Source organism: Panthera onca, chromosome B3, assembly GCF_046562875.1.
Source record: "Panthera onca isolate mPanOnc1 chromosome B3, mPanOnc1 haplotype 2, whole genome shotgun sequence".
NCBI classification, from domain to species: Eukaryota; Metazoa; Chordata; class Mammalia; order Carnivora; family Felidae; genus Panthera; species Panthera onca.
The window spans coordinates 56,459,098-56,480,192 of NC_138344.1; the positions used below are offsets into that span (position 1 = coordinate 56,459,098).

General features: G+C 38.5%; 1 protein-coding gene across 1 annotated transcript in view; it reads right to left on the reverse strand.

The window, feature by feature from the left end:
• SEMA6D (semaphorin 6D) overlaps positions 1 to 20,871 on the reverse strand; it is a 571,597-nt gene extending 550,726 nt beyond the window's left edge. The window contains exon 1 of the mRNA XM_078448584.2: positions 20,580 to 20,871. The gene's annotated coding sequence lies outside the window, so the exon portion shown is untranslated. The remainder of the gene's footprint in view (positions 1 to 20,579) is intronic.
• Positions 20,872 to 21,095: the final 224 nt, after the last annotated feature.

The window sequence follows — 21,095 nt, forward strand, 5'->3', positions numbered from 1 at the left end:
GAAGGCTGCTGAGACAGAAAAGAATGCTACTGTGAGGTGAACACAATAATGCTATAGAGCTAAGAAACATAACTTCTGATTTCGAGAAGATGCAACCAATGATAACATGTAGCCAAGACTACCTGAGAGTTACACATTTACCTCTGTACAACTGTGTACAAAGTAGCAATTACTGGCTGAGGTGGAAACACCTGTTTTCCACAGACATGAGAGTGCAATGCAGATGTGATGTTGCAGGCAGAGAAAAGTCTTCATGGGCTCTGCCGCTGGAAGGAAGCTGACAGCTCATTTGAGGGTGATAGGGAAAGCTTTCTGGATGAGAAGTAGGTGGAAAAGTTCTCAACTCACTCAGAACATGCACATTTTCATCGCGGCTCTGCCATTAACTGGCATTGTAGCCCTGTCCAAATTACTTCATCTCCCTGCCAGAGTTCCCCCACCTGTAGAATCAACAGATCCAAGTGTTGGCCAACAGTTCCTTTTACATTATAATATATTGCTTCCAGATTAACAAAGATACATACACATTTGTATCTGTAAGGTAAAAAGTCAAAGGCTTTTTACCTTTGACTTTTTGCTTTAAGTTGACTTTCAGGGAAAACAAACTATATGAAAAAATAATGTATTCTTTAGGCATTTATGTTTTAAAACATCCCTCAAAACATATAACCAGAGATCAGTATTACACACATTTAACCCAGTCTTCTATTACAAAATTTCCGTATAGTGATGTTGAGAACAACTGATGATGAATCGCAGGCCCTATAAAGACACTGACTTACCAGATGAAAATGCAATGCAGCATCTATTTATGACAAAAGAAAATGGGATAATTTTTAGAAGTGTATTGAAAGGTAATAGAAGATAAATGTTTTCAAAACGTAAAATCATTTTATCTTATTATCCTGACACAACTACTACTTTTATTTATTCATATTATCTCTACACATATAGATATTTATAGTCGCAGTAATAGTATACATAGCATTTTATATTTCACTATTTTCACAAAATTGTCTCATAAACTTAACTTGATGTTTCTACATAATTATCATTTGAATGGCTTCATAATACTAAACTGTGTTGATGTACCATAATCTATTAAATCATTATTTTGCTCAACTTCTATTTTGTCCCTAACTTCTTGCTATTAATATCAATTGCAATATTTTTTTTTTTTTCTGTTTAGCTTGTTTGGGTTCTGTTCAAATGCTTCCATAAAAGAAGAATACCTCAGGCAATGGATATGAATATGTCTGTGGCTTTTGCTACAAATGGTCATGTTACCAAAGTGATTATCAAGTGATAATGCCACCAGCAAGGAATTCACGCTTCATTTTTACCAGGACTTCATCATCTTTGATGATGAGCATTTTTATGATGTAATATTTTATGCGTTTTGAAACCGGCAGATGTATATAACTATGTATCTATGTAACTATGTATCATGTTGTATGTAGTTACATACAACATGTAACTATGAAGTATATGACAGAGTCCTCAGTAAATGTTTTGACCCTTCTCATAAAAACTCTGTGGACTTAAACTGGAGATACATCTGTTCATTAATTCATTCTAACTGATTCACTCATTCATTCATTCAAAAACATTTTACTGTGTACAACTATGAATGATAACATATGAGACACTGGCTATCTGAAGTTATACCTTCCTTTGATAGTACAGTTTCTCAAAGAGAGAAATCCATTAAGCACATCTGTGGTCATTTCCTTAAATACAGCATGTTCCAGGAGGCATATGGATACAGATGTGAAGACAAAAAGTAGGTCATTATTTTTGCATAATAGCATACTTTCAGAAAAATATACTAGACCTCTCTCATTATCAGAACTAATTTTTAATCCATGCCATGAATTAGAAAACTGCTTTTAAAGGTATGGCCCAGATTATTTTCAGAGGCAGAAAGTTTTATAAATGAATTGGTAAGAAATGTAATCAGCTAAATCTTCATTTTGATGATCTCCTTCTCCCACTTTCATGGCTTTCTTTTTCTCTGTGCTTGCTACACTGTCCAAATAATTGCTTAATAAATTGTGATTTTTATGACTCTTTCTCCTTCATCCCCAAGGCCGTAAATATATTCTTTTGGTTCAAATTCTTTCACCTAAAAAATTCCACCAAGGCCCATAATCCAACAAATTTAACTATTCTCCATTATTAACCCTCCCCCAAAACAACTAGCATCATTAACTGAGTGCTTAAAATATGGCATGCAATATAGTAAATGATACACATATTATTTTATGTAATTGTTACAGAATCTGCTTTATACCCCAGTCATTCAAGAAATTATATAATTTGGCCAAGTTCTTCCATCCGCCAAACTACCCCCTCCAGTAGCTGATATTGCCAAATTTCTGGTGGGCCTAAATAATTTCTATGTCATTAAACCAACCCTTCTGATATGATTCATAATGGATAATCTAAAAGAAAAGACCCAAGGGGCACCTGGGTGGCTCAGTCGGTTAAGCATCTAACTTTGGCTCAGGTCACGATCTCGCGGTCCATGAGTTCGAGCCCCACATCGGGCTCTGGGCTGATGGCTCAGAGCCTGGAGCCTGCTTCCAATTCTGTGTCTCCCTCTCTCTCTGCCCCTCCCCCGTTCATGCTCTGTCTCTCTCTGTCTCAAAAATAAATAAACGTTAAAAAAAAAAGAAGAAAAAAAAAAGAAAAGACCCAAATCAGGGACACAGGAAAGATTAATGTGTCTTCTCCATTTACTCCATCTCTCCCCCTTTGACTTGAAAGCATTATTACTCTTTCTTAGATAAATTAGTGCCTATGAATTTCATAAATAAGCCTGTACAACAGACCTATTCAGACATATGGTAGAGATTTCTGCAATGCATGCCATTCATCCTTAATGGTTTTTATTTCAAAATTCTCTTTGTAGAGTGCAGTGTTAGTTCATTTTACTTCATGAAACACTTGTGTAAGTATTGTTCTCTACAAACAAAGCAGCATAATGGAGAAACAAATTATTTAGAAGTAAATTAAAAGGATTGAACATTCTAAAATGCAAATCACACAAGTTTTCCACTAAACAGATAAGACAAGGCGAAAGATGATTTCTCTTGTTTCTACAAAGACTACCTTGAGTACAGCTTACATATTGCCTCCTCATATCCTCGACCCCTTCCCCCTCTGCCCTTAAGCACACTCAGAAAACCATGCAGCTCTAGTAAAAGAAGAAACCATTAAGGCATCATAGTGTTCTGGCAATTTTTTTTTTCAAAACAATCAAGATGAGGATGATGATGATAATGATGATGATTTTAGACACAGAGAGAGCACATGAGCAGGGGAGAGAGGCAGAGGGACAGAGAGAATCTTAAGAGAAAGAAAGTTAAGTGCTGGACTCAATCCCACGACCTTGGGATCATGACCCAAGCTGAAATCAAGAGTCTGACATTCATCCAACTGAGCCACCCAGGTGCTCCAAGAATTATTTTGTTGAGCATAGAAACCAAGAAACTTTAAGGCAACATTCTAAATTAACTTTAGGAAAGATCTTTTTATACTTATAAATGTGTAGGATATATTCTCATGATGTTTATAGGGCACTTAAAAAAAAACTGCCATGATTTTTAAACTCAGTCTGAAAATGTCAGCACAAGTAAAATGGCGGAATATGGGCAATTGTATTCTAATGCCAGGTTTAAACATTTAATGACTCAATCCCAGAAATTCTGAGCTGGTGGGAACAGTATACAACTATTTATCTTTATTTTAACCACTCGCTAGAATCAAGTAGTGAACAATAGTTAACATTGACTGAGATGCTAAGAATTAGGTTACAAGTGGCACTTTGAATTTAATCCAGGCATATTTTACGCTTTTTAGTAAGCATTTTGCTTCTAATAGATACCTGAATTTTATAAAATATAATATCCCAACCAGAGAAGGATTGCCAATTCTCCTATACACAAGTATCACTTAAATTTGGTTAGTTGGTTATACTTTGTTTCCCAGCCCTTTATTAGTCTTAAAACTACATTTTCAGAGATGTAGTCAGTCTTCCCAACAATCCAATAAATTAAGTACATCACATATTCACACAGTGAGGAAGCAGAGGAGCTGGATTAAACATTGGGTCCTCTGATCCACTCCATTGGTCTTTCCCTTATTCTACGGCAATGTAAGTACATAGGTAATCTTTTGTTGCTCCTTCCTTGAGGAATCTTGCTTCCAAGTTTCCTGAAGACTTGATCTGCTTTAGGAGGCATGGTGATGAATAGTGTGGTCTCTGAAATTGGCCTCCATTCCATCCCAAACAGCTGAAAGTGGGACTTACTATTTGAAACTCTCAATGACTCAGTTTTCTCATCTATCGAACAGCACTAATATGGAATTTCATAAGCACAAAATGAGGTAATGTATGTAACTACCTAACCTAACAGAGTAAAAGGCACATGGCATGAATTTTTTTCAACTATTTTTATTAGATATCTCAACTTACACACACACAAATACTCTGGAATAAAATCTATACTTTCTTTCCGTGGAGGCATGAAAGAAAAGAGATCTACTTCAGTTTAAAAAGTTTTTATGGGGACACCTGGGTGGTTCAGTCTGTTAAGCATCCAATTCTTGATTTTGGTTCAGGTCATGATCTCACAATTCCTGAGACAGAGACCCACAACAGGCTCTTCTTAACAGCACAGAGCCTGCTTGGGATTCTCTCTAAGCTCCTCCCCTCACCCTCCCCTGGTCATGCTTGTGCTCTCTCTAAATAAACAAATAAACGAAAAAGTTCAGCATGGATCAAGTTGGGGAAAATACATCTTTAGCTCTTTTGCAATTAGGTTTGTACACTGAAGTGACATCATTTTCTTGAAGTCATTGCTAAAATGTCACACTACACACACACACACACACACACACACACATTTAGATATTTAAATGCTCGTTCATATTGCAAGTAAAACAAGAATTCTGGTATGCTCTGTCATTTTAGGTGAGGCACAGATACATGCACTCTTCCTCAGGTACAGATTGTCAGTGGGTCAAGCTTTGCCTTGTTTACCTTGAAACCCAATCTGCCCACCAAGATTGTTCAGCAAACAGCTTGCTGAAAAGGTATTAATTCACAGGAATAGTGGAGTTTTTCAGGTGGTGTAATTCATCGTTGGTAATGAAAGCAGCTGAAACAATCTGTTTTCATAAATTTCTTCACTACCTTAATATAAACCTCTTCATTAGTCAATAGGCCCACTGAACTATCCTAACAGCTTTGCTACCTCAAATATTTTTGTGGAAAGTTTAGAAATAAAGACACAGAAACAAACAAACAATTGGGCTTGCTGATGGAAACTTTCAATGGCCTTAAAGGCCAATTACCTACCGCAGATGCTTAGGTACATAGGCACAAGCAGTAAGGGGAAAACATATAAGAGGCTAGGGTTCCTCTCTTCCACCTCTCCCTTTTGCCTAAAGTCTTCAGAGGGATGCTTTTAGAGACAGCCCCTTCCAAGGAAGGGACTTCATACTAAGTAAAATTTTGTCACTTAGAGGTTTCAGAGAGGCACAAAACATACTGACATATAGCTGCCCTTCTCTCCTGTCACATATGTATTTCTTATCGTTTGCTACTAAAATTTTATAAAAATATTAGAGCCAATGAATTGGAATTAAAGTCTGGGGCTCTAGATTCAGAAAAATGAAAGGTTCAATATTGGCCCTCTTGCTTATTAACTTATTAACTCTTTTCACCCTCCCCTAAACGCAAGAAAAACAAAATTACCTCATCAAACTGTGAGTGAGAATCCAGGTCCCTGCTTTGTACACCTGCAGAGTTAAAAGTTAACCCTACTATTAACCAACACAGGAGCTCTTCTAAGCAGAGGGGGTTTCAGAGATGAAAGAGATAAGACTCAAGGTGCTGGTATTCCCACTTGTTTCACCATCTTAATTCACTATCTAGAGGGAACAACATGATCTTAGCCACAATGGGATCCATAATTTAAAAAAAAAAAAAAAAAAAAAAAAAAAAGGAGAAGAATATAATAGAGGTTAAGAGACAAATCCAAACAAATGGGTTCATTACTGGGTCTGGAAATAGATCCACTTGGATTTATGTATTTGGAGGAAGGGAAAATAGAAAAGGAAAGGGGCTGAAGGCACTACCTCTGGATTAGACTTGGAAAAGACTAGTGTAATCAAGACCCTTAAGGAAGGAGGCCATCCAGAGCAACATATGATTCCCTATACATTTCTGTACACATATGAGTAGCAAGAGGAACAAACAAAGGAATCAGGAGTTGGCTTGGGCCATAGTTCCAAAGTAACTGCTGCTGTAGAGGACTCAGCAGGAGGATGTAGGAAGTAGGAAGAGATTTACTCATCTTATTCTGAGATGTGAAAAGAACATGTAGTTTCTTTATTTCTCTCATACAATTCTTTAAATTGCCCACTCGGACTTGCTAATTCACAACATTTTAATTTTTTTCTAGCTTGAGTAGTCTCCTTAAATTTAAATATTGGGCCTATTCAAAGTTAACTCAGGAGGGCAATTTATATAGTCATTTTCTGGAGGATATAGTCTTTTCATCATAAATATTTACTCGGTCTTTCATAGTTCTTCAACATCTCCCTTTCTTCCCTGAGATAATTCCTAGATTGACTATGGTTTTATGACAATGAATAGAAGGAGCTTCAATCCATGCCAGTTAACTTCAGATGCTTTCAGCTTGCTGAAACAGGGTGGAAGGACTCGTCTGCTCCCTATGTGGATACTCCGAAGCAAATTCAAAATATTTAACAATGAGTATGTATGTCATAGCATGAACCAATCAAAACAGATACATGTCCGATAAAAACTATCAGAAGAGACACTGACTATGGTTACTGACACATGATATAGCCATGCCATTGTAGACCTGCTAAATATAAGCCCTATGAGTGACTACTGAAATTTGAATGTCCCACCTAGTCTTTTTTTTTTTAATTTTTTTTTCAATGCTTATTTATTTTTGAGAGACAGAGCGTGAGTAGGGAAGGGGCAGAGAGAGAGAGGGAGACACAGCATCCAAAGCAGGCTCCAGTCTCTAAGCTGTCAGCACAGAGCCCGACGCGGGGCTCGAACCCACAAACTGTGAGATCATGACCTGGACCGAAGTCGGACACCCAACTGACCGAGCCACCCAGGCGCCCCAGTGTCCCACCTAGTCTTTTGGAAGAAACTGCAGGTACCCCCAATTGGTGTCCATAGGCACAACCATTTCTCCCAGTCAAGGGTCAGGATCTTAAAAACCCACCACCTCATTCCCTAACTCCACAACTGTTTTTCCTGCCAAAATTCCTGAGGGCCAAAGGAGCAGGTTTTCCATATTCTCTGATCTCATCTTGAGTTTGTTCTACCCCTTGGAACACACTAAAACTCTCTGATCTATTCTACCATTCTTGTTTCTTGATTTGTTGGGAGTTAATGTGTTTGATTTCCCAAGAGCTAATGGGTTTAGAAAATCCTCAACAATACCTGATTTTCAAGAACATTATTGTTCTAAAGCAAAGAAGTCAAGAAGGTAAGCTTTGAAATGTAAAGCTGATCAGTGAGTTCTCTGTTTAATGTAGTACCAGCTCTGTCCTTTTGCAAGGCAATGGCTTCTTGACTCCATTAGGCAATGATTTAAATATATCCAAGAACTGTTCCTTACAAGTGTGAATTAAATATTGATAATGAAAAATCATAATCTATTTTGAAAAATTAGAAAAAAATAGGAAATATAAATAATAATACTTAGAACACTGTAACATACATTAAGCAGTATATTAATTAAAGGCAGCATGGAAATTCAGATATTTATATCAAAGGATAAAATCAGTACATTTTTTATAAACTGCCCAAAACATTCAAAGAAATAGAAACTGGTAGTGTGGGAAGGGCCCTTCAGTGAGTCACGGATCATCAAACAGGATTTTAGGCTATGCTGGGATCTTTTTCCTACTGATTTTGTTATTATTGTTGGAATTAAATCAGAAGCCATGAATAAACCATTGAGACCCATCTCAATTAATTCCCCAATTCCACCCCTTACTTTCAATCCCTAGCCTAAGTCTTCATCACAAAAAGACACTATTGCAAGCTTAACCTCTAAGGCAAATATAACAAAGCAAAGGAAGACAGAATGGCAGTCTGTATAACACCTGCAATCTAATCTAAAAATAAAATCTGAGGGGCCATCCTAAAAGTCCTGATTTCCTACTCTATTCCAAAAAATTAAAGAGACCAAATTTACTGCCTGCTAAAACTTAAAAGGGTCAGCACACGAAGAACCAGTTAAGTTTGGCTCTCTAAACATCTAGAATGTAACTTCCCACACAGAACACAACTTTAAATCATCATGATCCACCATGACGGAATCTTCTGTGATGGAGAGTAAAATCTCACAGGTTTAGGCCAAGAACAATTGTTCTCAGAAATACCAAAGTGATATTAAAGAATTCACTGAAGAAGCTATGAATCACTGCCTACATCCAACCATCAGAGGTATGTAAATCCAAACTACACAAAGGTGGAGGAGGTTCAGATTCCCCATCTGAATGCATAGATGAACAAACATTTCCTGAATCCTTAAGTGGTTTTTTTTTGTTTTTTTTTCCTGAACAGTGCTAAGATCTACTAGTATATCCTATCCTATTCAAGACACCATTTTCCAACGGTTAGAATCTGGCATTTTTCCCAGTTACTAAAAATTCTAATGAAAAGAAGCAGTCACACAAACCCAACCTGACAAGCTTAAGATCTTTTGTTGGTTGTCTTCTATAATTGATATTACATGTATATTTAGAATAAATGGACGCTGTAGCTTTGTGTCAGTCACTCATTCTAACATGTTTCACATTCTCTTGAATTGTGTGCAACTTTAGAAATTTCCAGTCATCTTACTTTTAAATACCTCAGCTTACAATATAAAAGGACGCAGAGCTTATTTAAATGAAGACATTATACATAGCTCTGCCTGCACTCTTTCAAAATACTCAGTCAATTAACATAAGCTACCTTCCAGAGGATTTGCTTTAAGTCAGGTGGAAAGGAATATTATTTCAGAACTAAGGAAAGAAAAAAGAATATGAAATGCAGAGCAAACCAGACATCTGAAAAAGCATAAAGACTGTTCAATTTCCCATATTTTAGAGGTGGTGATGTGGTCTTTTTTCCCCCTTTAAAACGTTTTGCCAAATATTGCATTCTGGGCACAAAAAAAGACCTCGAGGAGGTCTCTGAAGGGATATAATGTCCAAAATGTTGCAGCCCCTTCTATCAGATGCTTGGGAAGTCTCTCTGCAGCCTCCAAAATATTGCAAGCTCAATTACCCTTGGGGTGCAGTGAGCGAGCAGCACCATTAATCATTCCCAGGGCACTAAAAATGCCCTGAGAACAGTCCTGAGTCCTACGGCATTAAGGGTGTCCAAGAACTGAGTTGTTCTCTGACAGCTGGGCCATGCTGCCACCTGGAGGTCAGTAGAAAACACGACTCCTCTGATGGCAGTCTTTTCCCTCCAGTTCTAGAGAAAAGCTATTGTAAGGCTTGTGGGCTATGGTTAATATTCTCTCCTTCTTGAACTCTTAACCTTGTTCTTCCTCCTCTCAAAAACGTTGGGACTTTCCTCTGCATTGTTCAGTTGCTTGTGGAACAAGCAATGCCAACAGCAGTGGGTGAAGGCCAGCAGTCCAACAGTTCTTGCTTTCCATGCTTTCTTCAGCCACATCCTCAAGGATCCTGGAGCCCCATCTTTGAATGCACCTTTTCTCTTGTTCACCCATCCATCAACATAAACATTAGGTGTCTCATGTTCTGTTCTAGAGACAACACATCATACCCATTCTCAAAGTGCTCCTCTGGGTGAAGAGGGAGAAAAGAAAATAGTCAGTCATGGCCCAGTCATGATAAGTGATGATAAGTGATGATAAGTCATGATAAGTCATGATAAGTCATGATAAGTGATGTTGTGGGAACAGTGGAAGGATTACCTAAATCAGTCAGAGATGTTAGGAAAGTATCCAGTGGGAAGGGCTCTTCACAGGCATCATAGAAGGAACAAGGGTGTTCTTTTGAAATCTGATGAGCCTGTGGTGAAATCATATCTACAAATACAAATCAAGCAACTTTTCCAACTTTTATTTTCTTGACCTGGAAATTTTTTCATAACAACATTTATTTTATAATGGTATTATAAATGGTATTTCAGAGGAGATAGAAATTATATGTGTCAAAGAGCTAGTAGAGTATATTAGCTCAACACAGGTAGTTGTTTTTATTTATTTTTTATTTTTTTTTTAAATGTTTAATGTTTATTTTTAGAGAGAGAGACAGACAGACAGTGGGGGAGGGGCAGAGAGAGAGGGAGACACAGAATCTGAAGCAGGCTCCAGGCTCTGAGTTGTCAGCACAGAGACCCACGCCGGGCTTAAACTCACAAGAGGTGAGATCGTGACCTGAGCCAAAGTTGGACCTTTACGAACTGAGCCACACAGGCGCCCCTACACCAGGTAGTTGTTTTTGTTTTGATTATAATATCTCTGGCAGAGCAAGGTGGACTCATCCAGGTAGAGAAGGGGGGAAGAGAGGGACAATGCACACTAAGTCTGACAGTGAGAGAATAGTGGGTTTAGGGATCTTCAAGGGCATGTTATCACTGGAAACACTTCAATTTCACTCTCCTTTTCATGTTTCTCTATGACTGTCTCTCCTCCTGTATCTTGTTCCTTGTTGTTGTTTCTTCCACATTGTCCCTACTCAACATTGAAAGGAAAGCAAGAATGTTGTTTGTTTCCAGAATATTAAACAAGTGTTTATGTTTTCAGCTAATTCATGATTACAACATTTGTTTGGAGGAGAAACAGGCACCTGGAAAAACTTCTTTTTTCATCAAATTTCCTCTAACTCAGTAGAGAACTTGGTGGGTAGGTACTGACATTCTGATAAAATGCTAGCACTACTTTGTCCCTACAGAATGCACTAGTAAGTTTGAGTGAGCTGTAGTGACACCTCCTGGTAAGAGAAAGGGAACATCACTTGATAGAAAACTTGCCATGCCTTTACAATTTTATGATCAAAAGCAATACATGAAAACATCTTTTTTATATGAAGTGTTTTCCTGCCTAAAAAAAAAAAGTTTGCAAAGACGGACACACACTCATATATACACATACTCAGGTATGACTGACTTCCATTTTAAAAACCAGCTAAATCCAAAGAAGGAATTTTTTGGTTTTTTTCACGACATCAAATAACTAATTTTAATTCTTAAAAAATCTTTCATCCACTTATTTTAGCATTGTATATATAGAATCTAACATTCCCTAAAGCTAAGAAGTAAAATGCTATGGAAGTTGCTTTATGTAGTATTTTTAACCGGGTTCTTTGTGAAATGTTAATCTGATACTTCCTCTTGAATGCCTCAACTATCAATGGTCTGAAACATCACCTCAAGCCCACCATATATCCCTACCCCAGCACTGCAGTTTCCACTTAGGCCATCCCTGGCCTGAAACATCTTCAGGTCTAGAGTCCCCCAGTCCACCTATCACTTTCCTCTCCACTCCCAAGCAATCTATTTCTTTCAAAATGTACTTGTGTTCTGATAAGTATATTTAAGGCCTTGTATATTAAGAGCCAAAATGATAAGTATTAATAACTTAACCTTTTGTATCTCCTTAGTGACATATGGAACTTGCAAATATAAAGTTAGCCTTTCTAGAAATGCAATCCCTTGATTATAACAGAGTCTCAGCCATCCATCCATCCATCCATCCATCCATCCATCCATCCATCCAATATTTATTCATTTGCCTAGTACTACATGTCAGACCCTCTGCTAGATATTAGGGGAAACAAATGTAACCATCAAAGACATTATCTTTGTTTCAGAGAATTTAAATTCTTGTGGTCAAATAGAGGGGGAAAAGATTAACAAACAAACAAAAAGCTCAAATTGTGATAAGGTCTATTAAGGAAACATAAGGTATAAAGAGTGAAAAGAGACTAGAAGGAAGTGTCCTGTCCTTTAGATAAGTAGAAGGCAGGGAAGGGCTCTCAGGGGAGGCAGCAGAAGCTGAGACCTGTAGGACAAAAAGCTACTATGGGGACAATCAGAGGAGGGTGTTGCAGGCAGAGGGAACAGCATGGGCAAAGGCCCTGTGACAGAATGGACTTGATGTTTTTATGGAAATAGCAAGGAAACAGAAAGTAGCAAGAGTTAAAGTTGATGTATGTGATCATAACGTTTAATTCAAAGCCCAATGAGAAGTCCTTGGATGGTTTTAAAGAAGAAAAGATAAAATCTAATTTAGGTCTTGACAATAGGTAATACATACTAGTACTTACTTTCTGCCAGACACTCACTTAATCCTCATACCAACCTTACAGGATAGGTATTAGTAATTTTATCAATAGGAAAAAGGAAGTAAAGAGAAGTGAAGTAATTTGCCCCCAGTCTCACAGCTAGTAAGTAGCAGTAATGGGATTCATAATCAGGCCACCCACCCATAGAGTCCATGCTTCAAACAGTATGCAATATAGCCTCTCATGTCATCATTTCTGCCAGAGCAAGAGTGGGAAGAACTTGTTGGAAGGTAAGGCAATGATCCAGGCTAGAAATTATGGGGTCTTACTCCAGAAGGATGGCAGTAAAGATGGTAAAGATTAAATGGATTTATGATATATTTTAGTGGTAAATTCTATGGGTCTTGCAGGACTGAACATGGCAGGCAAGGGGAATGCCTAGTGGGGACCAATATTTCAACAACAGTAGAATCACGTTGCAGAGACGGCTTTTGCTATCGTTTACTCAATGTGCATTTTCTATATTACCAGGATCTTCCCATGAAGAAGTTTTTTCTTTCAAGCTAATACATTCAAAATATTTGCTATACAGAACACTTTTCATCTCAGTGTCCATTGGAACAACCTTTTAACATGGCTCACTAATTTTTCTGGTCTTTTCTATGAACACGTACAAAATTTTATGATGTACTATGTAAGTTTAGGATTTTTTTTTCTTTTACACTATATCATCTACTTTTACCTTGTCAACAATTATTTTTTGAAAAAAAATAGTTTTAAATAATGTTTAACATTCTATTATAAATACAAGCTGTACGTTCTTATTCTATCTTTGGGCCGTTGTGTTGCTTCTAATTTTTCACTATTCCAAGTAACATACTTTACATTCATCTTTGACTGCAACCCTGATTATTTCCCAATGCTAAACAACTAAAACTGTAAGTTTTAGGTCTAATGGAATAGTTTTATTCCCTGACAAACTGCATTTTCATGCTTCTACCTTGTATTGCACTAAAATGTAACAGTTGAAATACCACCAGTGCTGTGTGAGAGAACCTGCAAGAAGGCAGATTAGATTTTGTGGGAGCAGGTACTAGCAGGTGGATAAACGTGGCAGTGGGTGTCTGCAAAAAATCTTTTTTGATTGTTTCACTTGCATCAGTGAATAGGAAGTAATGCCTTCATCTGAGAGTGAAGGTGTAGGCAGAGGTACTGAGTGTTTAAGGAGACAAGAGAAAGTATGACATACAGTGAATGAAGTAAGCTAATGCAGTAAGGGTATCTGATAACTTCAAGAACACATTTAACATTAATGCATATGTACCCATCTACAGGAAGTCCTTATTGAATGTTTATTTGGGTGAGTGTATTTTCCTAATTAAAGGCCAAATTTCCTGATAAATCTTCATTAGCAAGAAATCCAGTTGCCTTGACCATACCCATGCCATACTACACATGACTAGTACTTCTCTCAATAAAAAGTAACAGGCCCCAGAACAGAACTGGTATTCAACTACCAGTCAAAAGGGTTCAAAATGAGAAAAGTATTTACTTCCACGTGTAGCTTGAATCCGGCATTTAGTTTCTCTCTTTGTAGATCTAGAATAGTTATTATATTAATACTATATTTGTATAGAATTCTTTAAATGTTTCTAAACATGTTTATTCTCACAATATTGCTGTAAAACACACACAACACACACATACACACACAGGCACCCTTACAAAAAAAAAAAGTCAAGTTCAAATCCAACTATGGGATTCCTTCAAACAGAAAGTGTATTTTAAATAAACCTTTAGGCAAAGATAGGCATTTTACCAATTTGGTATGCAAAGTGGGACATTTCAAGTTGAGTATAGCATGAAGAAAAATCAAAAGGTTAATACATAATAAACTTCTGTAATAAGCTATATCTTTGAAATTTATAGCACATATATCTTTGCTTCCTGACACCATGTATAAAATACATACTGAACCAAAATGTGCAGAATGAAGGAAGTATTTGCCTTTTCATTTTGTATTTGGTTGTTCTACCTTTAGGAAGATATTGACATGGACTAGAGAAAGGAAAGGCCAAATTCTGACCTAATACTATAGTATGAGAATTGCAGTTATCTTATTCTTCTCTCACTGCATTCTAGAGAAGAAACTTCAATGGCCATTAGAGAATAAAATAGGACTTCAGCTCAGGTCTTTAGAGGAAGCTATTCTTAAAAATTAATTCACTTGATAAATGTTCCAAGTTTCTTCCTCACTTTTTTTCTATGTGAACATTTATCCTATGTGCTTTGGATGGATGTTACCAAATTTCTGAGTTCAAATTCATAGTCCCAAGAGTTATGCATACCTGAACAAGTTGGTGAGGAATACTTAACTGGTCTCCAAATCTCTTAGGGATAATTTGAAGACAAATTCTCTATCCAAATGTTATTAATTACATATTTAGCAACTTAGGTAGCTTATTTCTGAGAGGCTTTAGAGATCAAAAGGGATATGAAAAAAAGGGAAGAGAATCAAAGCTAAAACATCAATTTGAATTGAGCTGCACAATGAGAATTTACACCAGTACTTTGTTGCAATGTAATCTATAAATAACCCTCTGAGGTTCACTTGCCAATTAGGAATCATCACATGGCATGCACCTTAGATGTCAGTAGCTAATTTGCATGTCATTGAAACATTAATTTGATGAAAATTTTAAAGCTTTATGCACTATTTATATCATAATTGGAAGCACAGTAATTGTACCAATACACAGATTCTCATCATATCCAACGTGCTTCTTAAAAGGCCAAGTTTAAATGATCAGTATTTATCATTGTCTGTTTGAAAGTTTGCTTCAGTTCAGGACAAAATACCCGTGTTTTAGACTTTAAATTATTTTTTAACATTAACCATAATTGAGATGTCTGGGGAAAAATGGTGTCTATGTGGGAGATAGAGAAGATGAAAATCATTTCATACCCAGAGGTATCTATAGTTAGATTTGGAAGTTTAATTCAGAGTTTGTGCCCTCAGCCATAAATATGTCACCTTGCGTCAATAATTTAGTCCTAATTTGTCTTCAAGTTTTTACTTTTTTTTTCTCTCCCTGAGTTTTCCAACAGTCAAAAAGAAGTTTTGTGGGTGGTCCCTTCTAAAAGCTTAAAATGGCTGTTGATTCAAGTACAAAGGGAAACAACCAGTGGGCGCATACATTTAACTACTGTATTTAAGTACAGTACTTAGAAAAAATATTATATTTACATAGCCAGAAATTTCATAAGCTGACAGCCTGGTGGAGTGAGACTGCCATCAGAATTGCCATACCTGTCAATCAGGTCCAGCCAATGGCTGATTGGGTAGCAAGCAGAAAAGCCAATCAGAAGCAGAGGAAGAGGGGAAGAGAGAAGGAGAAGAGAAATGTCTGAAAGTCTCCACTACCAAAGAATCACAAGGATTTTTCCAACACTTATTTTCATTCTCACATCCTCAGACTATTTGGAGTTTAGTATCCCCAGAGGGGAATTCTTTCTAATGAAAAGATTTGGTTACTTCGCTTTTTTTTTTACTGGTTGGTACTATTAATAGTGTTTTTTTCCAGAAAGTGGAAGCTGAGCTTCATTAAAGAGATAAAGTCTGGGTTTTTAATTTAATGCAACAGATGTGCAAATATATGTTGACTCACTATTAGTTAATTCGTTATGTGTTTATGGCTTCTCTATCCTGCTAAAATATAAATATCTTTAGATCAGAAGCCATCCCTAAGTTTGCCTAATGCCCTCAACATTTGCAATATTAGATCTTAATAACTATTTGTGGATTTGATTGTATTTCTAAATACATATTCATATTAATTTTGAGGCTGTCTCCCCCCACCGACAATAAAAAATAGACATTTTGACAAAATACATACATAAGTAGAGTAAGATAAAGTCACTGAGAAATATAACATACATACACCCACTTTCCAAAGAGTGCTAGATGATTAACAAATTAGACTCGGATTGGCTCTGAGCCTTCTAGTGGCCAAAGCAAAAGAGGAAATGTGATCAGTTAAGAAATTCACATTACTCCTGAGATTAAAAATAATAATTTATCATAAAAAGCTATGTATAAAAAGCATACACAATCATTAATTTGTATTGCTTTAGATCTTCATTTCATAAGTGTTTACATTATTACTCATGTTAATCTTTATTTTAAAGAAAATCTAAACAAGTATCGGCTACTAAAAACTAAATCTAATTCAATACTTTTTTTCCATATTAGTTTATGGGAAGGAAAACTAAATTTAAGATTGAAATGCACTTATTTGAATCATTTAACCAATTTGTTTATGGTTGCATTTAGTTATGAAAATTGAGTGTCAAACTTCATCTTCCCTATTAAACATTTAATAAGTTCTAAACGTGTAGGAGGAAACTGAGTTTTTTAAATAAAATGTCTCCAAAATAAACATTGCCAATTATCATTTTTATATACATAGAACAGTTTTCTCTCTCCTTTCCAGCCTCCCATCCACACCCTATACCTGGCAAAAAAAAAAAAAAAAAAAAAAGCATAAGAAAACAGTGGGTAGTTTTCATTACTTAATATGAAGAAAAATTAATGGAATTAAAGTCACCATTCAAATGTAACAAAGCAAAGGCACTATGATGCTCTATTACTTTGCCTTATGATATGTGAAGATACTGCCTGAAATACTCAAATGCGTATTATGTGCCACATAGCTTGGGCTTTTAAAAGTCAAAGAAGTATTCCCCAACGAAATTATTCATTGAAACATGCCCTTCACTTCCTGTGTTAGGTTCTGACTCTTTCCAGGTTTAATAAAAGTTGTTCTCTCTCTCTTCATTCTTCCCCCCGCTAATCCCTGCATGTTTTCAACAGGAAGTCCCTTACGGACAATGTTGAAGATATCTGCACATAAATTTATGACATAGAATAAAAATAACATAATATTCAGAGTCAACAGAGTATTACTTTAAAAGGAAATTAATTGTGAAGAAGAAAAGAGGATCAACATAAACTCAGCAAGAGTCTGAATGATAGTATATAGTACAAATAATTCTCTATTTGGGGGTCCTGAGAAATTTCAGCAAGTGGTTGTGGAGTAATGAATGTTTGTAATTCATTAGCTACTATTTTAAAATGCAAAGCACACCATGACATCAATGATGTTCTTTTTAATCTCAACAAACAGGCTATTACAATTAAAGCACTTGCAAAAAGACAGTATATTTAAATATAGATTTTGATAAGATTACAATATTTTAATATCAATAATTTGATAACACTTCATAATTCTATAGAAAGAAGAAAATGTGTTATAAGATTGGTTCAAAAACATATGTATGCACCAACAACCTTCTACGAGTATTTAGTAACAGCTTGCATTTCTATCCTTGAAAACGTCTTTTCCTCAGTACCCTTTAGTAAGGTTTTAGTATATCTTTAAGAAAATAATCACTGTTTACTTAAAATACATACATTTTTTCCCAAGTAGAGAAAATAATAGCATTTTAAAGTGCTTGATTTTCTTTTCTCACTTTCCATCTTCCCTCAGCTCCTAGACAACAAAACAATGGTTCTTTCTTCATGTGGAAGAGTAAACTCAATAAACACAAATGGCTAGGGGGCCTCACAGCAGTGAAATTATGGCTTCACAAGGACTTTTTTTTTCTTTTCGAAGAAACACGTTTAAAAGGACCTTTTTCAACATACTTTAAAGTCATGCATATTTCAATGATATAATTAAATTGGCAACACTAAACATTGCTGACTGATAAATGAGGCCAAAATAATTAAGTTCTGCTTTTTGTACAATCAAGATTTAGTGCAGCAATCAATCTGGGTAAGAATTTGGAGTCCGGAGATTTCAGAAGATGAACAAGCAACTAGATAAAACTGGTCATGTGGGAAGGTGATTAGATGAGTATACAGTTTATACATAGCTGTGGATACCTTCCATGTCTTAATCTTCATTAGAACCTGGCTGATTCATTGTTCATGTGGTCTCATACTAAACTGGCCATGGTTCGCAAGTAGACAAACAATAGAACAGCTTAAAAGATAATCCTATGCACTCAATGAGCACTACTGATATTGGAACTGTAAAATATTAACAGACTGAAAATAAAAGTTCTTTTCAAAGCCAAACAAAAAACCTAGAGGCTCAAGTACTGCAATGGAAAAGATTAAGGAATATTAAGAGTGATGAGGAGCGAGGGAGAGAGAGAACACAATACACTTTTCACATGTGCATTTATGGAACTGGGTATGTTGGCTGCCTATTCAGGTTTCCATTTTTATTTATCTTCTACCTAACTCTCTCTTCCTTCCCTAGAATAAACGGCTTTCCATACCCTAAACAACATCCCCACTCTGCATGGTCTCGTCTGTGGAATCAGACCGTGGTCAGAGAGAGGTGTTCATATTATTTCTCCTGGGGGCTGCAACTCCAGGCTTCAGCAGACTGATGCACTTAGCACGTCCATCAGGCAAGTCAGAGTAAAATATAACCTGGGCAGCTGGGTGTGTTAGTAGCTCCTGGGATTTACAACCAGCTACAAATATAAATAAGTAAATATATGTATATATATATATATATATATATATATATATATATATATACACACACACACACACACATACATATATGTGTGTATATATGTATATATACGTATACGTATGTATATAAATACGTATGTATATAATACATACACATGTGTGTGTGTATGTATGTATATATATATATCTTGTCGAGAGCTTACTGATTAGTACCTATGGATCTTGGAGAAAGAAGAGACATCCTCCTCAGGAAAATGCACCCTCCTTTGTAGTGGGCTAAAGAATAGACATCATGAACAGGTGATATCGCTGTAATTTAGAAAAAATGGAAAAACTCAAGAGTGTCCTACTCTCCAACAAAACGAACAAGCGCTAGCTGTGTTTTGGCATCTCCAACTACGGACAGCCGTCTCCCTTTGACTCCAGGTGCACATGTCTGCCTCCATGAACGTTAGCACGCGGCTAGGGTGGAAGAGAAACGAATGTGCACACTAGTGCTTGGCCGTTTGTAGAGTGGAAATTGCACTTTGTGTTTAAAAACGGACTCCCCACCCCCCTCCGCCGCCCCAGAACCATGCAATTCAACTAGCTGAAAGCGCAACCAGAATAAATACACATTCAAAACTAGAGGGGGAGGGGGCGAGAAAATAAACCCCACCCAGGAACCTTTAAGAGAAACAGGTGCTAGCAAGAGAAAGCAGCCAGCTGCCAATAATACTTAAAACTCCATCTTCCTTACTCTGAAAACAATTTCTACGGGGAAATACGCGCCCTGTTTCCGAGGGTTTAATTCACTGGGTTGTCTCTGAGAATCAGAGTCACAGCTAAGTTTCACACTCAGGAGCGGTTTTCGCTGTCGAGTACTATTGCCCTCCCAGCCCAGAGAAGTCCGTCTGCAAACTGGGTAAACCCTTTCTCCAAGCAGCCTTGACCTCACTCCTGCAACTCATCACTTTTATTTATGGCCCCGTGAGCAGCGGCTGTGTCGCTCAGCCCGGCCCCAAGAACAGTCACCGCGAACAATAAGCCAGGGAAGGGACCCACCCAGCGAACGCCTGCTCGCCGGCCGCGCGCAAGCCCGCTAGCGCGGGACGCTCCGGCTTCGGGGATCCCGCTGCCCCCGTCCTTTCCCCTCCAGAACCCAAGAAAAACGAGAAGGTAGGTCTTCCCCTACACCTCGACTCCCGTAATCACTCAGTCAGCCTTGCCGCCAGCACCCCCCCGGTTAAAGGTGCCGTGTCTAAAAAGAAAATCAGAAGAGGGGGCGGCGTGGCGGTCCCGCCGGCCGCCACCCGGATGTAACTAGCCCAGTTGGGGGGTCTGGCACGCACTTACGCCCGAGTCCGCGACTCATTGAAATCCCGAAGGATTTGGGGTGGGGGCAAGAGGTGGGGCCAGGAACCATAAAGTGGCTTCCGCTCCCTCCCCCCCGCCCTGGCACGGCTCTGGGATCGGGCAAGACACAAAAGACGGGTAGTAGCAGTGCCACCAACTCCGCCGCCGCCTCCGTCTGCGCTGCGTAGGCGAACGTGGCGGCGGGGGCCTCGGGGCCGGGTCCCCGCGCCGGCCGGGGCGCGCCGGGAGGCTGGGAGCATCCCTGGACGCCACCGGAGCCTCCTGGTGCGCTTTGCGCGCAGCCCCCCAACGGGAGCTTTACGCTCCGCAGAGAAAGACGCCGAGGCGTGGAGGAGAAATGGAGAGAAAAGGCAAGACTTACTTGGCGGCCGAAGGCTCAGCCAGACTCCCGCTTCGGACTCGGCAGGTGTCTGGCACCGCGGGCCCAGGCGGAAGGCGCTGGCGCAGCTCCGAGCCGGGCTCCACTTGAGCGAGGACGGAAACTCCCCTCGCCACCCGGCCCCGCGCGGCGCTCCCCGCTGTCACGGCACCGAGCGACGCAGGCAAGCTCCCCACTGCCGCCTCTGTCCTGGTGGGTCTGTCTGCCCTCGTCTCCGGGTTCGGCTGCTCCCCCACAGACCACACCCTGTCACCTCAGCGGCCCTCCACTCCTTCCTCTTTGACACTTCCACCGGTTACTCCTCTGTCTGCGTCCTCCCACCCCCTCAGCCCACGTGCTTCTGCCGCTCCCTCGGCTCTAAACTTCCCCTGCCTAAGCCCCGCACCGCCCCCCCCCCCCACCCCTGCTCTGAAAACCCGAGGTCTCCACGCACGGTGAAGGTCCTGGGGTAGCATACCAGCCGGCTGACCTTTAGGTCATCGACCACATCCCACCCCC